This window comes from Vipera ursinii, assembly GCF_947247035.1.
Source record: "Vipera ursinii genome assembly, chromosome: 1".
Lineage (NCBI taxonomy): Eukaryota > Metazoa > Chordata > Lepidosauria > Squamata > Viperidae > Vipera > Vipera ursinii.
In genome coordinates, this window is record NC_139512.1 from 249,663,080 (window position 1) to 249,684,396 (window position 21,317).

At 42.9% G+C, this 21,317-nt stretch overlaps 1 long non-coding RNA gene across 1 annotated transcript in view; it reads right to left on the bottom strand.

Moving 5' to 3' along the window:
- Positions 1-1,303: 1,303 nt before the first annotated feature.
- Positions 1,304-21,317, bottom strand: part of LOC310636401 — a 224,706-nt gene continuing 204,692 nt past the window's right edge. Inside the window, exon 2 of the long non-coding RNA XR_014491714.1 lies at positions 1,304-1,353. This is a non-coding gene — a long non-coding RNA (uncharacterized lncRNA). The remainder of the gene's footprint in view (positions 1,354-21,317) is intronic.

Here is a 21,317-nt window from a genome sequence, read left to right on the forward strand (position 1 = left end):
ATCCTGTTCCTGCGCTATCGCAGTTCCCAAGTGTGACCGTCGGAACGTCCGGCACACTGGGTCGGTGGCAAAGGGCAAAATCCTTCCATATTCAAGGTGTTCACCCTTGCGAGGGTCCCTCTAAATTCTCACCCCTGTTACGGGGCTCTAAGAGTTGAGGCCGGAACCCTGATTGGTCGCTCGACGCGACAAGGCCTAAATCAAGGTTCCCTGGGAGAAAGCACAAAAGAAGAGATTTGTGGGTCTGAAAGGATTAATGTTCAAGATCCAGTTCTGGTACTGAAAATAAGTATTGCTACTTAGCAGCTTGATTTACAATTGTATTTTCCTTTTCAGCCACTATGTTATACATGGTTCCAGTTGATGGACCATTAAAATTAGAATAGACCTCACAAGTTCATTCCTGATGAGTGCTAAACAGTGGTCTTCAATCTGCAATCTCACTTCTTTAGCTAGTAGGGGTTCATAGAATTGTGGACCAACAATATTTGAAAATGACCCTGGTGAGGCACATCAAGTAAATTTCTCTGATTTTGTTTTTTTCTAATATCCTTCATCCTTATTATCAATGGATAGGGAAATATACATGATTCAAAGCTTTGTGCAGCTGTAGCTATATATTCAAGATGCACTGGGACTCTGAGTATACTTTCTGATAATGTTGAAACTTTTTTTTCTCTTTCTGAATATACCAAAGCAGTTTGTCCTGAGAGTTGCATCTTAACAATACCACCCCCATAGTGCTTTACAGCACTCTCTGGGCAGTTTACAATATCAGTATTATTTGTATACTGCCCCCAACAATCTGGGTCTTCATCTTATCAAGCTTGGAAGGATGGAAGGCTGAGTCAACTTTGAGCTCCATCAGGATCAAACTCCAGGCTGTAGGCAATGACTCATAATATCTTACTATTAGCTTTCTTCACTTACAGATGTTACAGAGGAATTTTTTATTTATTTTATTTTTATTTTTATTCCATTTATATCCCACCCTTCTCTGAAGACTCAGGGCGGCTTACAAGCTTAGCAGTAACCTTCATTCTATGTTATATGCCTGCTTATTAGGGCTTTCACACACACACCCCAAGCGGCATTATTACAAAGTCGGTTTCAAGATGGCGGACGTGCTTGTCCGAGCTCCGTGAGCTCCGTGAGTCCCAGTTTGGAGGTGTCCTTTTGGAGCCCCTCAGGAGCCTTCGGGCTGCCTGGGATGTGGATTGGGGGACGAGGCAGCTAACCTGCGAGCTTTTTCATCTGTCTGCCTTCGTTTGCCTTCTGCCTTCTGCCGCTTGCCGCTTGCCGCTTGTCTTTTTTTTTTTTTTTTTTTTTTTTTTTTTTTTTTTTTTTTTTTTTCTTCGGGCCGCCTCTCAGCTGTTCGTCGCCGCCTCCGGCGTTCCCTGCTGTTCTTGCTGTTCTCTGCTGTTCCCTGCTGTGCCGGACCGGTTGGGCTGCTTGCTGCTCTCAGACGGGTTCTGGTCGGCGAGGAGGACGAGGAGGACACTTACGGGTGCGTTTGGGGTGGCGGTGATGGCGGCGGCGGCGTGGGCGCTGGCGGCGGCAGTTTCTCGGGCTGCGCTCGGTGCGGCGCTCGGTGGCGGCGTTTTTTGCTTCCCCGGGCCGTTTCGGGCCGCCCTTAACATCTTCGGGCTGCCTCTGGTTGCCGAGAGAGACGCCTGTGGGTCCGACTTGGCGGCGGCGATGGCGGCGATGGCGGCGACGGCGTGGGCGTTGGCGTTGCCACTGGTAGCGGCGTCTCCTGGGGCCGCATTCGACGGCAGAGATGGCCTGCATCCGGCGACGACGGCGGCAGCAGTGGACTTGGGCCGTTCTCAACGACCAGCACTAAGCGGTGGCATTCCTGGGGCCTCTTGGCCCGAATGGCAACACTTGACCTGTTTTTGGGCCACCTCGGCGGCATCAGTGTTTTCTGGCCTATTTGGGCCGCTTGTGGAGGCCAGTGACTGGCTGCGATGTTTCTCGGGCTCTCGGCCCCTCCCGCCGGCGGTGGTGCTTTCATCTCACCCCAGACTGCATCAGGCTGCTTTTAGTGACGCTATCGTCCTCGGGCCGTTTTGGCGGCGGAGAGGGCGACTGAGAGTTATCCTAGCAGCGATGATGCTTCCTGTGCTGCCTCGGACCGCTTGTGTTGGCAACGGCGTCTTTGGACCGCTTCAATGGAGCAACAGGCGGTCTTTATACCACCTTTGGACCGCTCTAACGGCAGTGACGCTTTTAGACCATTTCGCCCATTTTGGCCCGTCTACTCTTCTGCCTGAATATATAATTTTGTCTGCCTCCCCCTCTCCCCTTTGGATTTGGTCGGTCCTGGGTATCAGCCATGGTGGGAGAGTGGCTGACTTTTACATCTGCAGCCCCATAGAGGTGGGAGCTCTATGGGGCATGCCTACCCAGAGTATATCTTTGACCATCCCCAGGTACAGAGTTGCAACTTGCCGTGAGAGGGCGGGGGTGACCTGTTTACTGGGGCACCCAGCTAAGTGGCAGTGCAGCTGGGTGTGGATCCAGATATTTTCTTTTCCGGCCTTCGACCCTCCTATGGACTTGATCATCTCCAGGACTACCTATTCTGGACTTGCTGGACTAACATGCGACAATATACTAGCACGGACTTGCTCGCCCTCAGGGGTGCCCCCCTCGCCTGGGTGCGACCCGCCTCTTTAAATTCTAACCTCGATGAAGGGCCCGAGTTCTGGGTCTCTGAGAGATGGCTGGGTAGGGGTAGGGGCCGTCAACATAAATGTAACAAGAGGCCCCTGATTTTGTTTTTATCAAAATTTTTTACGGGGTTGGGGAGGGGGGTGGGTGATAGGGGTTGTTTGGTTTTGGGGGGCGGCCAATCAACCATAGTTCAGGCCAGACTTGGGTCTGACCGCGCGGGGGGAGAACGAGGGGTCGTTGTCTCCGGGGCTCATGAGCGGGTCGTGGGATTACCAATTCCCACGACGGGGAATGGCAGCAGGCGGATAGACAGGGGGCCATATCGTTACCGGGAGCGCCGTCTCCGCTATTTGCAAGCGGTGGGGCGCTCCGACCCTCTGCTTCTTTCCCGAGGTTCCGGGAGCGAGGATGTGCAGCCTCCTGAGCTCCGGCTGGTGTACCTGAATGCCAGGTCCGTGGTCAACAAAGCTCCCCTTATTAGGGATTTAGTTGAGGGTGAGCATGCGGACCTGGCTTGCATCACGGAGACTTGGTTGGGGCCAGAGGGTGGGGTCCCTTTGGTTGATCTTTGCCCACCAGGCTTCCGGGTGCTACACCAGCCTCGAGCTCAGGGTAGGGGTGGGGGAGTGGCTGTGATCGTTAGGGAGACCTTATGTCCGCGGGAGACCACCGTTCCTCAGATAGTCGGGTGTGAGTCTCTCTTTATGAGATTTGGCTCTGGGGCGCAGTTGGGCTTGCTGCTCGTGTACATTTCGCCTAGTCGCGTAGCGGCAGCCCTGCCCGAGCTGCTCGATGTCCTCTCAGGGTTGGTGGTTGAGTTCCCCAAACTTATAGTTTTGGGAGACGTCAACCTACCATCCCTGGGAGGTTCATCTGAGCTTGCTCGGGAGTTCATGGCTTCCATGACGGCCATGGACCTGACGCAGGTAATTTCTGAGCCAACTCATGAGGGAGGCCACACCCTTGACCTGATTTTCTTATCTGGACGGTGGTTGGATGATCTTGGTGGGGGCTTTCCACTTACTATGCCCCTGTCATGGACCGATCATCACCTCCTGCGGCTGGTCTTCCATTTTGCCACCCCTCGCCGTGGAGGTACGGAGCCAACTAGATGGTACCGCCCCAGACGCCTAATGGATCCTGAGAGATTCCAAGCGGCGCTGGGGTCTCCACCTGCCTCCATTGCTCACAGCTCGGCGGATGCCTTAGTGGAAGCCTGGGAAAGGGCAGCCACTGAGGCACTCGACCGGGTTGTACCCTTGCGGCCCCTGACCCGGCGCAGATCCCAGCGAGCTCCATGGTTCTCCGCGGAGCTCCGGGAGATGAAGCGGCGGAAACGGGGCCTAGAGAGCTGCTGGAGGTCCAGCCGATCTGAACCCGACCGATTGCGGTTAAGAACCTATATTAGGTCTTATCTCGCTGCGATGAGGGAGGCGAGGTGTAATTACTTCTCTACCCTCATCGCGTCCGCAGACAATCGCCCGGCCGCCTTGTTTAGGGTGACTCGCTCCCTTCTTAATCAGGAGGTGAGGGAGGATCCCTTGCAGGGTCGTGCCGAGGAGTTTGGTCAACATCTGTTGGATAAAATCGCTCGGATTCGGACCGGTTTGGACTCCAGCTGGGCAGAGTCTGACGATCAGGACACGGGCGGTCTTGTCAATGTTATCTGGGAGGAGTTCGATTCTGTGACCCCTGATGAAGTGGACAGGATTATGGGGAAGCTGAGTTCCACCACATGCTTATTGGACCCGTGCCCTTCTTGGCTGGTTTACGCAGCTAGGGAGAGGACACGAGGCTGGCTCCAGGCGGTTATATCTGCTTCTTTGAGTGAGGGTTATTTCCCCACCGTCTTGAAGGAGGCGGTGGTGAGACCTCTCCTCAAGAAGCCTGCCTTGGACCCAGCTGTATTGAACAACTTCCGTCCAGTCTCCAACCTTCGCTTTCTTGCGAAGGTTGTTGAGAGTGTGGTGGCGCATCAGCTCCCTCTGGTCCTGGATGAAGCGGATTATCTGGACCCTTACCAATCGGGTTTCAGGCCCGGGCACAGCACGGAGACGGCATTGGTCGCTCTGGTGAATGATCTCTGGAGGGCTCGGGATAGGGGGTATTCCTCTGTCCTAGTCCTATTAGACCTCTCGGCGGCTTTTGATACCATCGACCATGGTATCCTGCTGCAGCGTCTCAGGGGATTGGGAGTGGGAGGCACGGTTTTTCAGTGGTTCTCCTCCTATCTCCTGGGACGCTCGCAGTCGGTGTTGGCAGGGGGGCAGAGGTCGACCCCTAGGACTCTCGCTTGTGGAGTTCCTCAGGGGTCGGTCCTCTCGCCTCTCCTGTTCAACATCTATATGAAGCCGCTGGGTGAGATCATTCGTGGTTTTGGAGTTGGGTATCATCAATATGCTGATGATACCCAACTTTTTATTTCGACCCCAAACCACCCCAGTGATGCCCTCGCTGTGATGTCCCGTTGCCTGGAGGCGGTTCGGGTCTGGATGGGGAGGAACAGACTTCAACTCAACCCTGACAAGACTGAGTGGCTGTACATTCCGGCTTCCCGAGACACCTGGGATGTTCCACCTCTTTCTATGGGGGGTGAGCTTTTACCCCCTGTGGATAGGGCTCGCAACTTGGGAGTCCTCCTAGATTCACGACTCACTTTGGAGGATCACATAGTGGCCGTGACTAGGGGGGCTTTTGCCCAGGTTCGCCTGGTGCGCCAGTTGCGGCCCTATCTGGATCGGGAGGCCTTGTGTACGGTCACTCATGCGCTCGTGACCTCTCGCCTAGACTACTGTAACGCTCTCTACATGGGACTTCCCTTGAAGACTACTCGGAGGCTCCAACTGGTACAGAATGCGGCCGCGAGAGTTGTCTTGGGAGTTTCCCGGTACTCCCATGTTACACCTTTGCTCCGTGAGCTGCATTGGTTGCCAGTTGTCTTCCGGGTAAGGTTCAAGGTTTTGGTTATGATCTTTAAGTCCCTACATGGCATGGGTCCGCGATACCTCGAGGACCACCTGCTGCCGGCGTCGACTCCCCTCCGCCCTGTGCGCGCCCACAGAGAGGGCCTCCTCAGGGTGCCTCCTGTCAAGGAATGTCGACTGGTGGCCCCCAGGGGGAGGGCCTTCTCTGTGGGTGCTCCGGCGTTATGGAATCAACTGCCGGTCGAGCTCCGGATGGCATCAGACCTCCGATCCTTCCGTCGCGGGTTGAAGACCCATTTATTTGAACTAGCGGGTCTGGCCTGATGGGGGTACTTGGGTTTTTTATTGGTTTGTTTTAGTATTCTGGTTTTAACTTGGGCATTAATTTAATTATTTTTTAATGTTTGTATTGGTGTTTATATTTATGCCCTGTGAACCGCCCTGAGTCCCTTTGGGAGAAGGGCGGTATAAAAATCTCAATAAATTAAATTAAATTAAATTAAAGTCAGCTTAATTGCCCCCAACAATCTGGGTCCTCATTTTACCTACCTCGGAAGGATGGAAGGCTGAGTCAACCTTGAGCCTGGTGGGATGCGAACCTGCACTAATTGCAGGCAGCTGGTGTTACTTAAGGAGCCATTAGGGTTCAATTGCTTACTACTTTCATAGATGACATCCCAGGTTTGTATGGATTTATTAATTTTCTTCTCTCCGCACCCCCATTTCTTTTCCTTTCTCCCAAACACCAATCCACAGTAGTTAGCACTTATGTTCTAAATAGATGACAGTTTTATTAACAATATAACAACTACCTGTCAGGGAAACTCACAGTTCTTTTAACTGAACTCTAACCAGCAGCTACCTCGAAAAGTCATTCCAGTTCCATTGTCTACTTAACCATATAACTCTCCAGTGCTAAACAGCTACACAATAGAGAGATGTGTGGTTTTCCCCACAATTTCAGGTGAATTGTCTCCTACTTCATTTTACTCAGCCTGTGAATCAGCTGTTCAACAGTCTGTAGGGAGCTGCCAGATAAAGCAGTATCTTGTGGCCAGCTAGTATCCAAATGGCTCCATCTGAGGAAAGGCATTGTGATTCTATGGTTTATGTGAACCTTTCCCAATCTGATATTCTCCAGATGTAGTGGACTTCAGTTCCAGAAACACCATCTGGGTTGGTCAGTTCTACACAGCTCATAATCTTTGTAAAAGAGAGATTGTTGGCAGTTAGTTTTTGGCTGAAAGATTGAGGGCAATAGAAGAAGGGGGCAACAAAGAATGAGGTGGCTGGATGGAGTCACTGAAGCAGTTGGCATGAGTTAAATGGACTCCAGAAGATGTAGAGGACAGGAAGGCCTGGAGGAACATTGTCTATGGGGTCGCAATGGGTTGACACGACTTCGCAAATAACAACAGTTTTTGGCCTTTCGTGATTTTTTTCCATTTCTTTGTAACCTGTCTAGTATTTCATGATCTTTTGATTTTTAAATTTATCAGCAAGAAAGACAATATTACATATCATGCTTAGTCATAGGTACCTTAAGCCTGATTTATTAAATAAACAGCAATTGGGCTGTACTCGCACAACACACTACTAAGCCATAATCCAAGGTTTATAAACTGCAGTAACTGAATTAATACTATTTGCTGCATTCAGGCCAGCCATGCTACATTATGGCATGACAGAGAGATACAAAACCTATTTCTCAGAATGGGTAGTGCCAGTTCATTGGCTTTTTTTATTTCGAAGTGTTTATGTGTGTAAAAGGGGTACACTAGATTACCTAAGCTTTGCATAGATGTGAAAAACAATATTATCTCTTAAAACTCATGACTTCACCTCCACAGTCCAAAGCTTCTGGATCTCATCCACTTTTTACTGTGGCCAATGAGGCAATCTGCAAGCCAATGGAAATTACACTCCCTTGGATGGCTAGCATGTATACAACTAAACATGTAGATTTTTAAAGAAGATGTACCATCAGATTTCATTAAAGTATTTCAATGTAATGGGTAAAGTACAACCACTGGGTCAGTTATTATTGTTCCTCATCCCAAAACTCATTCTAACCCATTCGTACTCTGCAAGGTTTGGGGATAAAGGAAGGAGTGCTTTACTTGTTACCTTGAGCTCCTGAAGTAAATATGAAGTAAACATAAAATCGTTAACTTGTTATGATTTATTAAAATTCCCTCAAGGAAATGTAAAATTAAATTAAGAGAAGTTTTGTTAATAGAAGGATACTCTTGTCAATGATTTTCTTATGTACAGTTAACAGCAAGTTTTAAACTGGATAAAAGACTTTATGGTTTTGAAGACAGTAAGATAGATTTTGAAACAGAATTATGTACTAATGATGAACATGTAATTGCTAAAATGTATAAGCCTTTGCTGAAATGTAAGACAGAGGAAGAACAAGTGAAATATATATGATAAAATGGTTTAAAATTTTGGCTATAATATACAAATGGACTAGTGAGAAAATATTGACAGGATTGAAATTTACTGTTTTTTATTCCTAAAAAGATTTTTTTAATAAAATGATGTATCTTTAGTGTTTATTATCAGAGAAATTGTTGAGAATATGCAAGGGCAGTTTGAATCTTTGCTGGAAATATGAAGAACATGAAAGGACATTTTATCTTTTTTGGTGGACATTAAAAAAAAAGTAAAAAAGTGACAAATACATACATTAATTCAGAAGATTTTAAAGTTTAAAGTGCAATTGAATCCAGAGACTCCGCTTGGAAATAATGGCAAGCAACTGGGGGAAAAGTCATAGAACTTTATTTTTATACATAACTGCAGTAAGATCATTACATGCTCAGAAGTAGAAAGAGACAATATTACCTACAATGGAAGAGTTGGTTGATACAGTGAAACTTGTGAACATGACTTTAATCTTTCTCATTTTGATTAGAAAAAAATACAGTATCTACATTTATGATTGGCTAGAAACCCTTTAAGGGACGCGGTGGCTCAGTGGGTTAGGACGCTGAGCTTGTCGATCAGAAGGTCGGCAGTTTGGCGGGTCGAATCCCGAGTGCCGCGTAACAGAGTGAGCGCCTGTTACTCGTCCCAGCTTCTGCCCACCTAGCAGTTCGAAAGCACGTAAAAAATGCAAGTAGAAAAATAGGGACCACTATGGTGGGAAGGTAACAGCGTTCCGTGCGCCTTTGGCGTCTAGTCATGCCGGCCACATGACCACGGAGACGTCCTCGGACAAAGGCTGGCTCTTCGGCTATGAAACGGAGATGAGCACTGGCCCCTAGAGTCGGAAACGACTAGCACGCATGTGCGGGGGAACCTTTACCTTTACTTAGAAACCCTTTATAGACTTTTTGCATGAAATAAGAAAAAAGCACTTATGATTTGTGTTTTTGTTGATTAGGAGAGAAAAAATTGGAGAACAGAAAAGAGTGAGCTCTCTTTTGTAATCACAGAGTAAGAGATAATAGCAATAGCACTTAGACTTATACCACTCCACTTATATACCACTTCACTTATATACCACTTCAGACTTATATACCACTTATATACCACTTCAGCATATTGCCCCCAACAATCTGGGTCCTCATTTTACTGACCTCGAAAGCATAGAAAGCTGAGTCACTCTTGATATACAGTATTGTAATTGTACTTATATTTGCTGTAAAGGAAATCAGAAACTTCTTTCTATTTCTTATTCTTTCTTTCTGCACTTTTTCTTCTTTTCTTTACTGCATATTCTCTTTGTTACTTTGTGATACTTTTATGTTCTTTGTAAAACTTTTAATAAAAATATTTAAAAGAGAGGAATATAATAATGCATATATTATTAAAATACACAGCCTTTATAATTAACAAAGGTTTATATTTTGCTTGTGTGTGTGAAAAATGGGGTGGGAAAGGAAACTGAAGAGGCCACAATGAATTTTTATTGGAACTAGTACTTCTTAGACTAAAAGGATTCTTCTAATACTAAGGCCACTTCCACATTACTACTGTTTCCACCTCACTTGAGTAACAAAATTACTCTCGTCCATACAAATAGTGAAATCCCCTAACAAATAATTAAAGCAGCCTTGATGTTTAGATATCTGTTCCAAAGAGAAAGGAGAATCAGGAAATAGTCTGATTTAACTTTTTTTCCATAAACCAAACTAACATTTTGCTTTAAAAACCTGCTATGGCAGCCTTTACTCAGGAGCTGAGTTCAGAAAAGAAGACTGTGTGTAGGAGTGCACTGTGCATATTGTGATATGCTGTTATAGTTGAAATTGAGAAAGCTTCTAAAAATGAAGTGAATCTTCGCCTTCAAAAATTCTCTAAAATATCTACTGTCAATAGGCTGAAAGAACATGACAGCAATGTAGTAACTTTTCAAAAACTTCTCTTTGTTGCTGGTTGAACTCCAGCTAAACATTCCTTCCTAATTGAACCGGCAGGAGTGAAACTTAGAAATTCAGGCAGTGACAACCTATATTTGAAACATAAATAGATGCTGTACCTTTGTCTTTTGGTATTCCTATATTCTGGGCACTCAAGAGGCTTCCAGTTTACAACCCATTCACAAAGTATTAAATGTGAATGTAATATGAATGGGGTGCTTGTCAAATGCTACATCATATACTATGACTAATAGTGATTTCCATTATTTTCGCTGTGCGCAAACTGTTTAATTACAAGCCATATACCTAATATGGATTCACACAACAAATTCATTTAATTTTTTTTTAAATATTGTTATCGCCTCTGCAAACTCTACTGTCCATTAACAGCATTCCTAGATTCCTAATTCACATTTTAATTAATGTGTAACTAGATAGTGTGTAATAACTGCAATCCAGATGCATTCTTATGACTTTAAGCAAGTGATCATGATCAAGACTTAATTGTCTTTCTTTTTTCCCCCATTCGTGACTCTGTTATATTTTTGTCCATATAGCTCCAAACATAAAACTAATAGGTAGACTTGGGAAGACTAGGCATTTCAGACCTGGACTGAAAAATCACGATAATTTCTAAATGACAGCTGAACTTCTATTTGCAGTGAGCTAGTCACTGTCAACCCAGATGTGGTACATTCAGGAGAGCCCTAAACTCATATCTTCACTGGTTGGCTGATTTAAGCCTGATAACCATCTTTCAGTTGAATATATTTCATAGGATTATTGTTGCAGAAATAAAATCAGATGCCTTGAGCTCTCTCTGTCCATCTAGATCAGGTATGTTAAACTGCCGGTCCACAGGCCGGATGCATCATACTAAAACTGCACCCACCCCATTGCCGGTAATGGGGAAAAAGTTGCGATATGTCATGCGACGTCATGAGTTTGACATACCTGATCTAGACACACACACTGAAATCATGATCAATAAAAGCTAAGAAAGTCTACTAGTGGATGATTTAAGTTTCTGTTTTCCAGTTTCAATAATTGTGTGACATTATCATTAGTTCTTTGGCAAAATGTACAGTATTTAATTAAGACCCAAAGTCATTTCATTACAATTAAATAATATATATTCCATGTATTTTCAAAAAAAGCTTACTGTTTTTCAAAATTAAAGAGAGAACTATAGAATGACATTGGAGTAATTGTGAGGAAATAAATTATACAACCTTGCCCTTGCAACAAAATAGAGATGACAGGGATACACAATAACAGGTGTTCACATTATCAGGTGCTGGGACTTCCAATAACAGGTAGCATCAAGCCAGGACAGAGGATCAGGAGCAGTTAGAGAAAACATCTGTTGATCCTCATGCCTTACTTTACTAGGTAATATGCTATGGCAGCAATTAAGGAGGCAAGCAGGTGATGGTTGAATGAAAAAAGCCAAATCAGCATGCTGAATGCCCATTAAGGTATCCTGAAAAAATGTACCGGTAAATATTTGAATCATGAATATCAAGTAAAGAATATTTGAATAATGCCTCCCTCTGATTTTCAGTGATGGTAGCCAAATTAGTATTACTATACTAATTATAGTTACGGGCTCAGGGACCTTTTTCCCTCTTAATTCAAGCCACTGTTGATAGAATATCCTTTGCATAGTTCCATTTTGTATACCTGTCAGGCTGACTTCTGGATGGGATGTTTTTCATAGTCATTCACTCCTTAGTTACTACAATACCTGCTTAAAACACTACAATATAGTTTACATCAGGCTGCTCATGAATAAACATTCAGAAACTTCAGCTGGTCCAAAATACAATGACATACACCAGAGGTCCCCAACCTTTTGGGCACCAGGGACTAGTTTCGTGGAGAAAGGTTTTTTTCATAGACTGGAGGGTGCATGGCATGCCACGGCCCGATACCCATCCATGGACTGGGTGTTGGGGACCCCGACATACACCATTCTTGGTGCACCTAGGTTTGCCCATGCGACACCACTCTTCTGCAAGCTGCACTGGCCCCAAGTAGGTTTCCCATGTGTTCGTTATTATCTTTAAATCTGTACAGGTTAGCTGGAAGACTGCTAGGCTCCACTAGTTTTGTCTGATCCTACCATATCCAATGGTATGGTCTTCAGTCTGTTTTGTTAAATAGGGGAATCCTGTGGGATCCTGAAGATCTATCTGTTTGATGGAACAGCCTTCCCCATTAAGATCTGACTAGCTCCAACTTTGTTAGCTTCCCAGGAGGTCATGAAAACCTGGCTTTTCCCTTCAGCATTATGAGCAATCTACTAGTGAAGATTGATATTTGAATCTGGGGGTCTGTGAGTCACTTTGGAGGTGCCTCATTTCATCATTTTAATTGTATTTCTCTGTTCTATTTCTCTGTTGGTTTTGTACACACCCACCTTTTCTGATTGTCTACGGAAATGTCTATGCCTCGTGAAAAAAAGCACCTTTGAGACTACCTTTTCTGAGTAATCAGATAAAAACATGTGTAAGGGAAGCACTTCAGGAAAGGTTTGTATGTAAGTGATTGCATATCCTTTGTAGATGCCTTACGCTAAATAAAATAAATAAATAAGGGTGACAAAGAATATCTCTTGGACAGGACAGTCCAGGAATTGTCCCCTAAGTCAGGGGTGTCAAATTCAATTTCATTGAGGGCCGCATCAGCATTGCAGTTGCCCTCAGGGGGCCGGGTGGGTGTGGCCTGGGTGGGCGTGGCCTACTGGGTGGCCGTGGCTAGAGTGCATATGGCCTACTGGGTGGGCGTGGCCAGCTCTACATCGTTCGCATCAAGGGTGCCTACGAGGGCCTGGGCAGGAGTGGGACAGATCTGAGGGTCTCTGGCAGGAGGAGGGTCTGTGGGCCAAGGCAGTGGGGGCCGTTCCCTCACTGTTTCCAGGATGGCTTCGTGGGCCACATGAAACCACTTCTCTGTCTAGGGACAGAGAAAAGCTGTTCCTAATGCACAATAATGTTGCTATGCCAGAGTAAAGCCCTATCAGGCCTGAGCAGGAATAAATTTATTATTTTATTTATTTAATTCTATGTATATGCCTGCTTATTAGGGCTTTCGCCCTCCCCCCCAAGCGGCATTATTACAAAGTCAGCTTATTGCCCCCAACAATCTGGGTCCTCATTTTACCTACCTCGGAAGGATGGAAGGCTGAGTCAACCTTGAGCCTGGTGGGATGCGAACCTGCACTAATTGCAGGCAGCTGGTGTTACTTAAGGAGGCATTAGCCCACTGCTCCACCAAGGCTCTAAATAAGAAGAATGTTATTCTCTATATATCCATGGAAGCAGCTTTCCTTAAAATCTAGAAGATCCATAATACTTGACAGAAAATGCTATTTTAAGGATTATTTCTTGTTAATGAAAACCCCTGGAAGATGTGATGAGATGGGACAAAGTTCTCACACTACCAATAGTTGCATTTATGTTATTGGGCGGAGGCTATGTTAAACTATGATCTTAAGAACCAATATATAATGATGGTATGCATGTTGCTGCTTGGAAAAAGAGATGGAAAAATTTCTGGAGGAAACAGCTAAGAGACAGGATAGCAGCCTTTTTCTTAGTACAAGATGCAGGCATTATGTTAGGAAGGTACAGTATATTACATGCTTTTTGAATAATGCTAAGTGTAAGTAATGATATTAACAATTTGATGGAAGTTCAGTAAACAGCTATTGAAGCAGACACCAGTAATAATTATTCAGTCACTCAAGCTTTATTTTCAGCTTGTGAGAAGCCTTTCTCAATGCGAACAAATCTTCAGGACCAAACATTGTCTGATGTTTGGTATGGATTTCCATTCAAATAAAACAAACAAGCCCAGCAAAATCTAATAGCCTGAAATTATCCTCATTATAAAGTTAAGCAGTTGCTGAGTATAGGAGGAACAGCATTTCTTGATAATAGAGCTTTAAACTATGAAGGAATGCAATCCCTGTATAAGAATGTAAAATATGGAAGTACTTAAATTGAATGTAAAAATCACTGGGGACACATTAAAAACATTTGTGCCAACTGGCAAAGGACGAAGCACATTTAGAAACCAGTCTATTCCCTGATGTTGAATTTTGAGATATGATTTTATGTTCAACTGTCTAATTTATTTTAATTTCTAATAATGTGGAATAATATTGGTGATTTGCCTTTCTCTAAAGAGGAATCATGTAAATAGTCATCAGCATTATTTCCCTTCACCAAATGGTGTTTCCTTCTTCAACGTGCTTTCATTGGCAGAAGCCTCAAAAAGCCAGCATTGAAAAAAGGAAATTATGCTGCTGTCGGACTTGTATATCAGGCAAATGTTTTAATACCTCCTTAATGATACATATTAATCCAATGGGGCTGATTTTAGTTAGTTCCTTGAATGCACCAGTTGCAGAAATAAATTGCACCTGCAAGAACTCTGCTTGAATCTGTGGACCTTCCAGTGCAACAAGAGCACAGAAGTTCAAAGTAATTTCTTCTGTGCAATTAACCTCTACTATTCATGCATTTAGTTACTTACGTTCGATAAATGCAGAGAGGCTCGACAGTTACTGATTTGCAGACTTTGTACAGTTTACGAGTTATATCTTTATGCTCTGAAAACAACAAGAAGTTCATGACCTCCAAAAAGTACATGAATTCAATTTTTGGCAAAAGTAAAAATTAAGGAGAGTTTTAAGAGGGAAGGAGAAGAGTGCATGTTAAAAATGTACAAGGTGTATCTCTCTGTGTACATGTATATAGCTTGTCCAGCATCCTTCTGAAAGAGATTGCAAGTACTACATTGGTTGCTTGGAGAAAAACATCCTTGAGTTTCAATATAAAGCTTTAAATGATCTGGAGTAAAGAAGCTGCTTTTGATTCCGGTCCACGATAGCACATTTTTGTACTTTCTTACTTCTGAAGAAATGAATTAGCTGTAAAGATCTTGGGTGTACATTTACATACATATAAATATTATTTTTATTTACTTTTTGTAATCCATTATTTCTCTAGAATTTCATGTGCCATTTGTGAAGGTTTCTGTGGACTATAATGAGTTTTAGAGTTAGATATTTTCTGTGCCTTTCTGAGACCTCATTTATCCTATCATTCTAGGAAGCCTACTATCAGATTTTCCCCACTGCCATTTGGAATTGGATATTTAACTCCAAGGGCTGGCATTTGCCATAATCAATATCACCTCTTCTTTTATGCCACCACAGACAGCCTCCTTTTCGACATAAGAAATCTTCAGACACATCTGTCTTAATATCTTTAGCCTGTCCCCAGTTAACTCATCACAAAGGAGAAATGAAGGTGAGGAACAAAAAATATTTTAAGTTTCTACACTTCTTACAAAGAAAGCAATCTTCACTTTCTTCTTTTCTAGCAGTATGCAATGCTATCAGTTTAACAGTATTTCCATTCAGTCAGCCTTGTACCTGTTAGGATTAGAATTTTCTTTCTGTAATCTGCTATTTATTTTATCATAAGTTTCATGATGTCCTTATTATATTGTTCTTTTTTGTGTTTTTACATTCAGTTTTAGATCCAGAAAAATCTAGTTTTAAGCAATATAGTATCACAACACACATAATTTTAGCACTGATTCTGAAAAACAGTTGCTAGTTCAAGATCATTCCAAATGCCACTCAGATATTTTGGGGGAGCAATTCTTGGAATTACCAATACCATTGATCTCTGTCATACATCTATAGTGTAGATAATGTAGATATTATAAATACAATCACTACTACTTACAAGTGTAGAATAGAATAGAATAATGAATAGAATAACTTTATTGTCACTTTAAATGTACACTAATCAGCATACATTAAAATGAAATTTTGTTGCATACAGATCTCAAATACTCACCACCTCCAATATACACTACATAAATATGACCAAAATAATTGCATATACCCACATATATTCCATGACACAGAGAAACAATACAGTCCAGTTTGGATGTATACATGTACATGGAAAGAAAAACAAATCATGGGTGTACATTTACATACATATAAATATTATTTTTATTTACTTGTGTAATCTATTATTTCTATGGAATTTCATGTGCATTTAGAAGGTTGCTGTGGACTATAATGAATTGTAGAGTTATATATCTTCTGTAGGTAGTTACATGCTGTGTGCTAAACCTAATTCACCAAGCTTCAATAGGACTTAGAGCAATATTTGAACCTTGAATGAAATGTTTATAACCAGAATACATAGAATCTTATCAGTATTCAGATGAAGGAATAACAATATTTTAAGGCCAATTCTTGTTATTCGAAATTCTAAGACTATGATAGATAAATGTACATTGATTGTTTAGTGCAGGGGTGTCAAGCTCGCAACCATCACGTGATGTGTTGCGACATCGCGCAACTTTTTTTTCCATTGCCAGCAATGGGGTGGGTGCAGTTACAGCATGATGCATCCGGCAAATTGACACCCATGATTTAGTGGAATTAGTAAACAACTGGGAAGATGGAAGAACCAGAAGTGAACCGAGAAAATAGTTAAGTGTTGCTCGAGAAGCAAAAGTGTTTATTAAGGTATAGGGTAGCTTCCCTCACAAGGTGTCCTGTCTCCTAGATACACATTGCTCAGCAGCAACATGATAAAATATCATTTGGAGGTGTATATTCCACCTTGGCTCTTTATCAAAGGATTGCCAATCAGCTTCACTTGGCAGATGCATTCCCAGCAACGGCTGGCTCAGAAGACACTGATATTAATCAAAGCAGTGTGGCTGCTCTATTAAATAGTTCCAAAATACTCCTGCATTTCACAGACACACTTTGCATGGGGAAGGCCCTTTTGAAAATTGTACTGTTGGTGAAAAATCCTAAAGTGTATTATTAATGTCAGTAATTCTTTTACTGTTGGCATTAAATTAGTACTTTAATTTTATTTCTGCTTTGAATAGTACACAGCTAGGTTGATCACCCAGGTAGCTATGAAACTCTTATCTCTGCTGTCCTCTCCAGTTCTGCCTATTTCTTTGCCTTCAAAGCCTGAGATGCAGCTTTGTAATAGCAGATGAGCATTGATTTATTTGTTACCTAGTTTTTAACGCTGCCTGATCAAGACTTTGAGCTGAGCATCCAAAGGGACAAGGGGTCAAAAAGTAAAGAAGGTGATTGTCAGGATGCTATTGTTCCTTTTGTACATGCATTGTCTGCAATGTACATAATAAAGACATGGGACTTTGATCACATGGTTATGACTGCCATATTTACTTCTTCTTTCTCCCTCTAGATCAGGGTTCTTCAAACTTGGCCCTTTTATGACATGTGGACTTCAACTCCCAGAATTCCTCAGCCAGGCATGCTGGCTGAGGAATTCTGGGAGTTGAAGTCCACATGTCATAAAAGGGCCAAGTATGAATTTAATTTAATTTAATTTATTAATATTTCTATACCGCCCTTCTCCCGAAGGACTCAGGGCGGTGTACAGAGCAAGAATAAAATACAAAATTACAAAAGTTAAAAGTAATTAAATAAATGCCCGTTAAAAGAACAATCAATACATAATAAAAAACCCCAATAAAATAATAATAACCCCCCCCAATCCCCCCTCAGGCCAGGCCGGCTTGTTCGAACAAGTATGTTTTTAGGTCGCGGCGGAAGGAGCAGAGATCGGGTGCCGTCCGGAGCTCAACTGGTAGCTGGTTCCATAATTCTGGGGCGCCCACAGAGAAAGATCTCCCCCTGGGGGCCACCAATCTACATTCTCTGACCGGTGGCACCCTGAGGAGGCCCTCTCTGTGGGAACGCACAGGGCGGAGGGAAGTTGATGCCGGCAGCAGGTGTTCCCTAAGGTACTCCGGACCCCTGCCATGTAGGGCTTTAAACACCATTACTAGTACCTTGAATCTCACCCGGAAGACAACTGGTAACCAATGCAGCTCACGGAGCAGAGGTGTAACGTGGGAGTATCGGGAGACTCCCAACACAACTCTCGCGGCTGCATTCTGTACCAGTTGGAGCCTCCGGGTGGTCCTCAAGGGAAGCCCCATGTAGAGAGCATTGCAGTAGTCCAGACGAGAGGTCACGAGCGCATGAGTGACCGTGCATAAATCATCCCGGCTTAGATAGGGCTGCAACTGGCGCACCAGGCGAACCTGGGCGAAAGCCCCCCTAGTCACAGCCACCATGTGATCTTCCAAGGTGAGCCGCAAATCTAGGAGGACTCCCAAGTTGCGAGCCCTATCTACGGGGGGTAATATTTCACCCCCCATAGAAAGAGATGGAATATCCGAATAGACCCGGGATGAAGGTATGCAAAGCCACTCAGTCTTGTCGGGGTTGAGCTGAAGTCTGTTCCTCCCCATCCAGACCCGAACCTCTGCTATAGATGTTTCGGTTCAGAACAACTTACAATTTCTAGTGCTCAGTCCAGTCTACACAGGTGATGTAACTCACATTTAGAGAGCCCCAATGATAACCTTTTTATGCTGTAACCATCAAAACAATCCTTCGAGGTTCTCAGGGGACATGTTGCCGATTTCCTGTCACCCTAGAGGGGGAAGTGGTGGGTGCCACTCAGCTAAGCCTAACCACCAGTTATTTTTTCTTCAAAACTTACCATTATCTCTGGTAATGGGCAACTGAACAGCATTTATTTTGTATTACAACATTAACACTAGTTGAATAGAAAACAAAAATGAAAAACCACTCAGAACTATAGATTTTTGAGGATTATTTAAAATGAAATTGATATGGTACCTTGGAATAACCTTCATTAAAGTTTAAAAGGTTTCTGAGAAGATACAGATAGGCTTACAGTGTTACTCTTTTGTTAAAGGTAAACTTTAGCTGCTGTTATCTAGCTAAAACAGTAGTGCATTTAGTTTAATTTTTTGTAAAAGCAGAATTGTTGTTTACCTAACCCACAATGCAAGACCAAAGTGAGACAGCAGTCTACTTTAGGCATGACTAGTGTAAATTTTGAATATTTTCCTTCAAATCTCTGGTTTATGCACCATATTATAAAAGTCTTTGGAAGCTCTCGGCAATTTAAAGCAAAGCTCTGATGCTAATTAGCATTGCAACAACAGGGGGAAAAATCTATGAAAGACATAAGTCCAAACTTTACTAAAAGTACAGATGTAGCCATTTTTTGACTCTTGACTTTCAGAAATTTCAGGCTAAAATTTTGGCATAACTGCACTGCAGATGTTTTATTTAATGTACTTTATTCAGTTCTTTCCCCAGTCCCCCCAAATGTTTTCCAGGCAGCAAATAAATAATTCTGAAAATATCAAAGTATTACTTACCAAGTGATATCCAATCATTTATGGTTTTGCCATCAGCTGATCTTAATGGGATCTCATAGAGCACCTTCAGTCTGCCTTGCTCTCTGTATAATCACCAAGTGTCTCAAAAAGAAAATGGTGAATTATTTCTGCCTTAACACAATTGAAATTTGCCTGTTGTAACATGATCTCACTGACCATTTTCCTCCTGGAATAAAGAGTGGGAATAATGGAAACAAATTTGCCACATTTAGTGTGTAAAATATAGCAGCTATTAACTTTTTGACATTTTTTCTTATGGATTCTTATTAGTGCTGACTTCAGATCAGCGTATGATATAATATGTAGCTTGTTGATATGTGACCAGAAGCCCTTTGACGCACCACTTTTTGCTTTGGGAATGGGGGGGGGGAATAGGAGGGTTTACAGGTCAAGCTTTTTGTATCCCTTTCTTTCAGAAATTAAGGAAAGTTCAGCTGAACTAGTCACTCATCTTGTGATCTCATTTACCTCTATAATCAGCATTTAAGAAAGAAAAATGTATCAAAGTACTTTAGATATTCTTCTGCCCTGTGTAATTTTTTTCCCCATCCAGTTTTGGTTGAGGAAAACATTTTTACTTCTCTTCCTAGCCCTTCAAACCATACATTCACAAAAGCACAAGAACAATATGAAGATATGAGATATCCAGATGAGTGATCCATATTTCTTCTTCCCCAACTCATCCCCAAAATCTAATCACAAAGCCCTCTGCACTGTTATTATCATCTGGAATTATTTTTACATATTACTTTACCTCTGGTTTCTTATGCATTGCCTTAGCATGCTTCTCCCATGCAGTAGAGGTAGTCCCCGACTTACGAGCATAATTGAGGCCAGAGTTATAATGGCTACAACTACCATTATGACTATAACCCTGGCCTCAATTATGCTCATACGTCACTATATATTATACATAGTGCAGAGGTCCCCAACCTTTTGGGCACCAGGGATGGTTCCATGGAGAGAGGTTTTTCTGCAGACCGGAGGGGGCGTGGTTTCATGTACTGCCTGCATCCCACAGATGGGGCTTTGCTTGTTTGTGTCACTATGAAACTGCAACCAATTTTACGACCTTTTTTGCAGCAATTGCTAAACAAACACCGTGGTCATTCAGTGAATGTGTCAGTTGCTAAATGAATGCCTTTTATCCAATGGGTGTTAAATGTCACATAAATTATTAACCTGAATATCTGAACAGGACACATTATCTCACCTACAAACTGTTTTTATAAAAGTCTGTAGTGAAGAAGACCTGATGCTATTACTTTCTTGCCTTTGTATTCTAGTATATACAATGTTGTCTACTTGTGCCTATGCCAACACAGATGACTGGATTCCCTGGTCTGATGATGCTACATGGATATATGAGAAACCCTTGACCATGGATACCCAGCTATGAACATGTGAAATTATGCTAATGTACCCATAGAGCAGTAGATGAAAATTGAAACTCCTGATTTAGTTCAGTCCAATCTCAAAATATATTTGATTGAAAGCCAATTTGGTTGATTTGTCAGAAGTTGCTTTTGGAGTCAGCCTAAGACATGCTCAGTCTGCTTTTGTTCTTTGACGTGTTCTTCAGCTTTAAAAGTGGATTTCTCCCCCCCCCCTTCCATCACCCATAGTTTTTAACTTATGTCAGCCATGTGTGAGCGTTAGCCATTTATAAGTGCTAGTGGGTATATTCTTCTGTAACGCTCCAGCAAATGCATTTGGAGGATTTTAGAATACATTTGAATGACTGCAGTCTCCCCAGTGATTTTTATCACTTTTTTTTTAAAAAAAGCAAACTGCCTAAGAGCATGGTAAAATACCATGTTTAGTCTTTGAACTTAAAAGTGTCTGGAGAATGGCTTAGCACTCCATATACTAGATTTTCTTCTTTTTTAAAATAAGTGCAAGGCTTTGGAATACAACAGCTCTGTTTTGATAGAATGAAAGTGTCTCACGATGTGTGCAAAAGGAAAAAGGAAAAAAAGCATTGTTAGCCAAGAGAGAAAGAGAACTAAAATATTCTTCTGGGTTCACA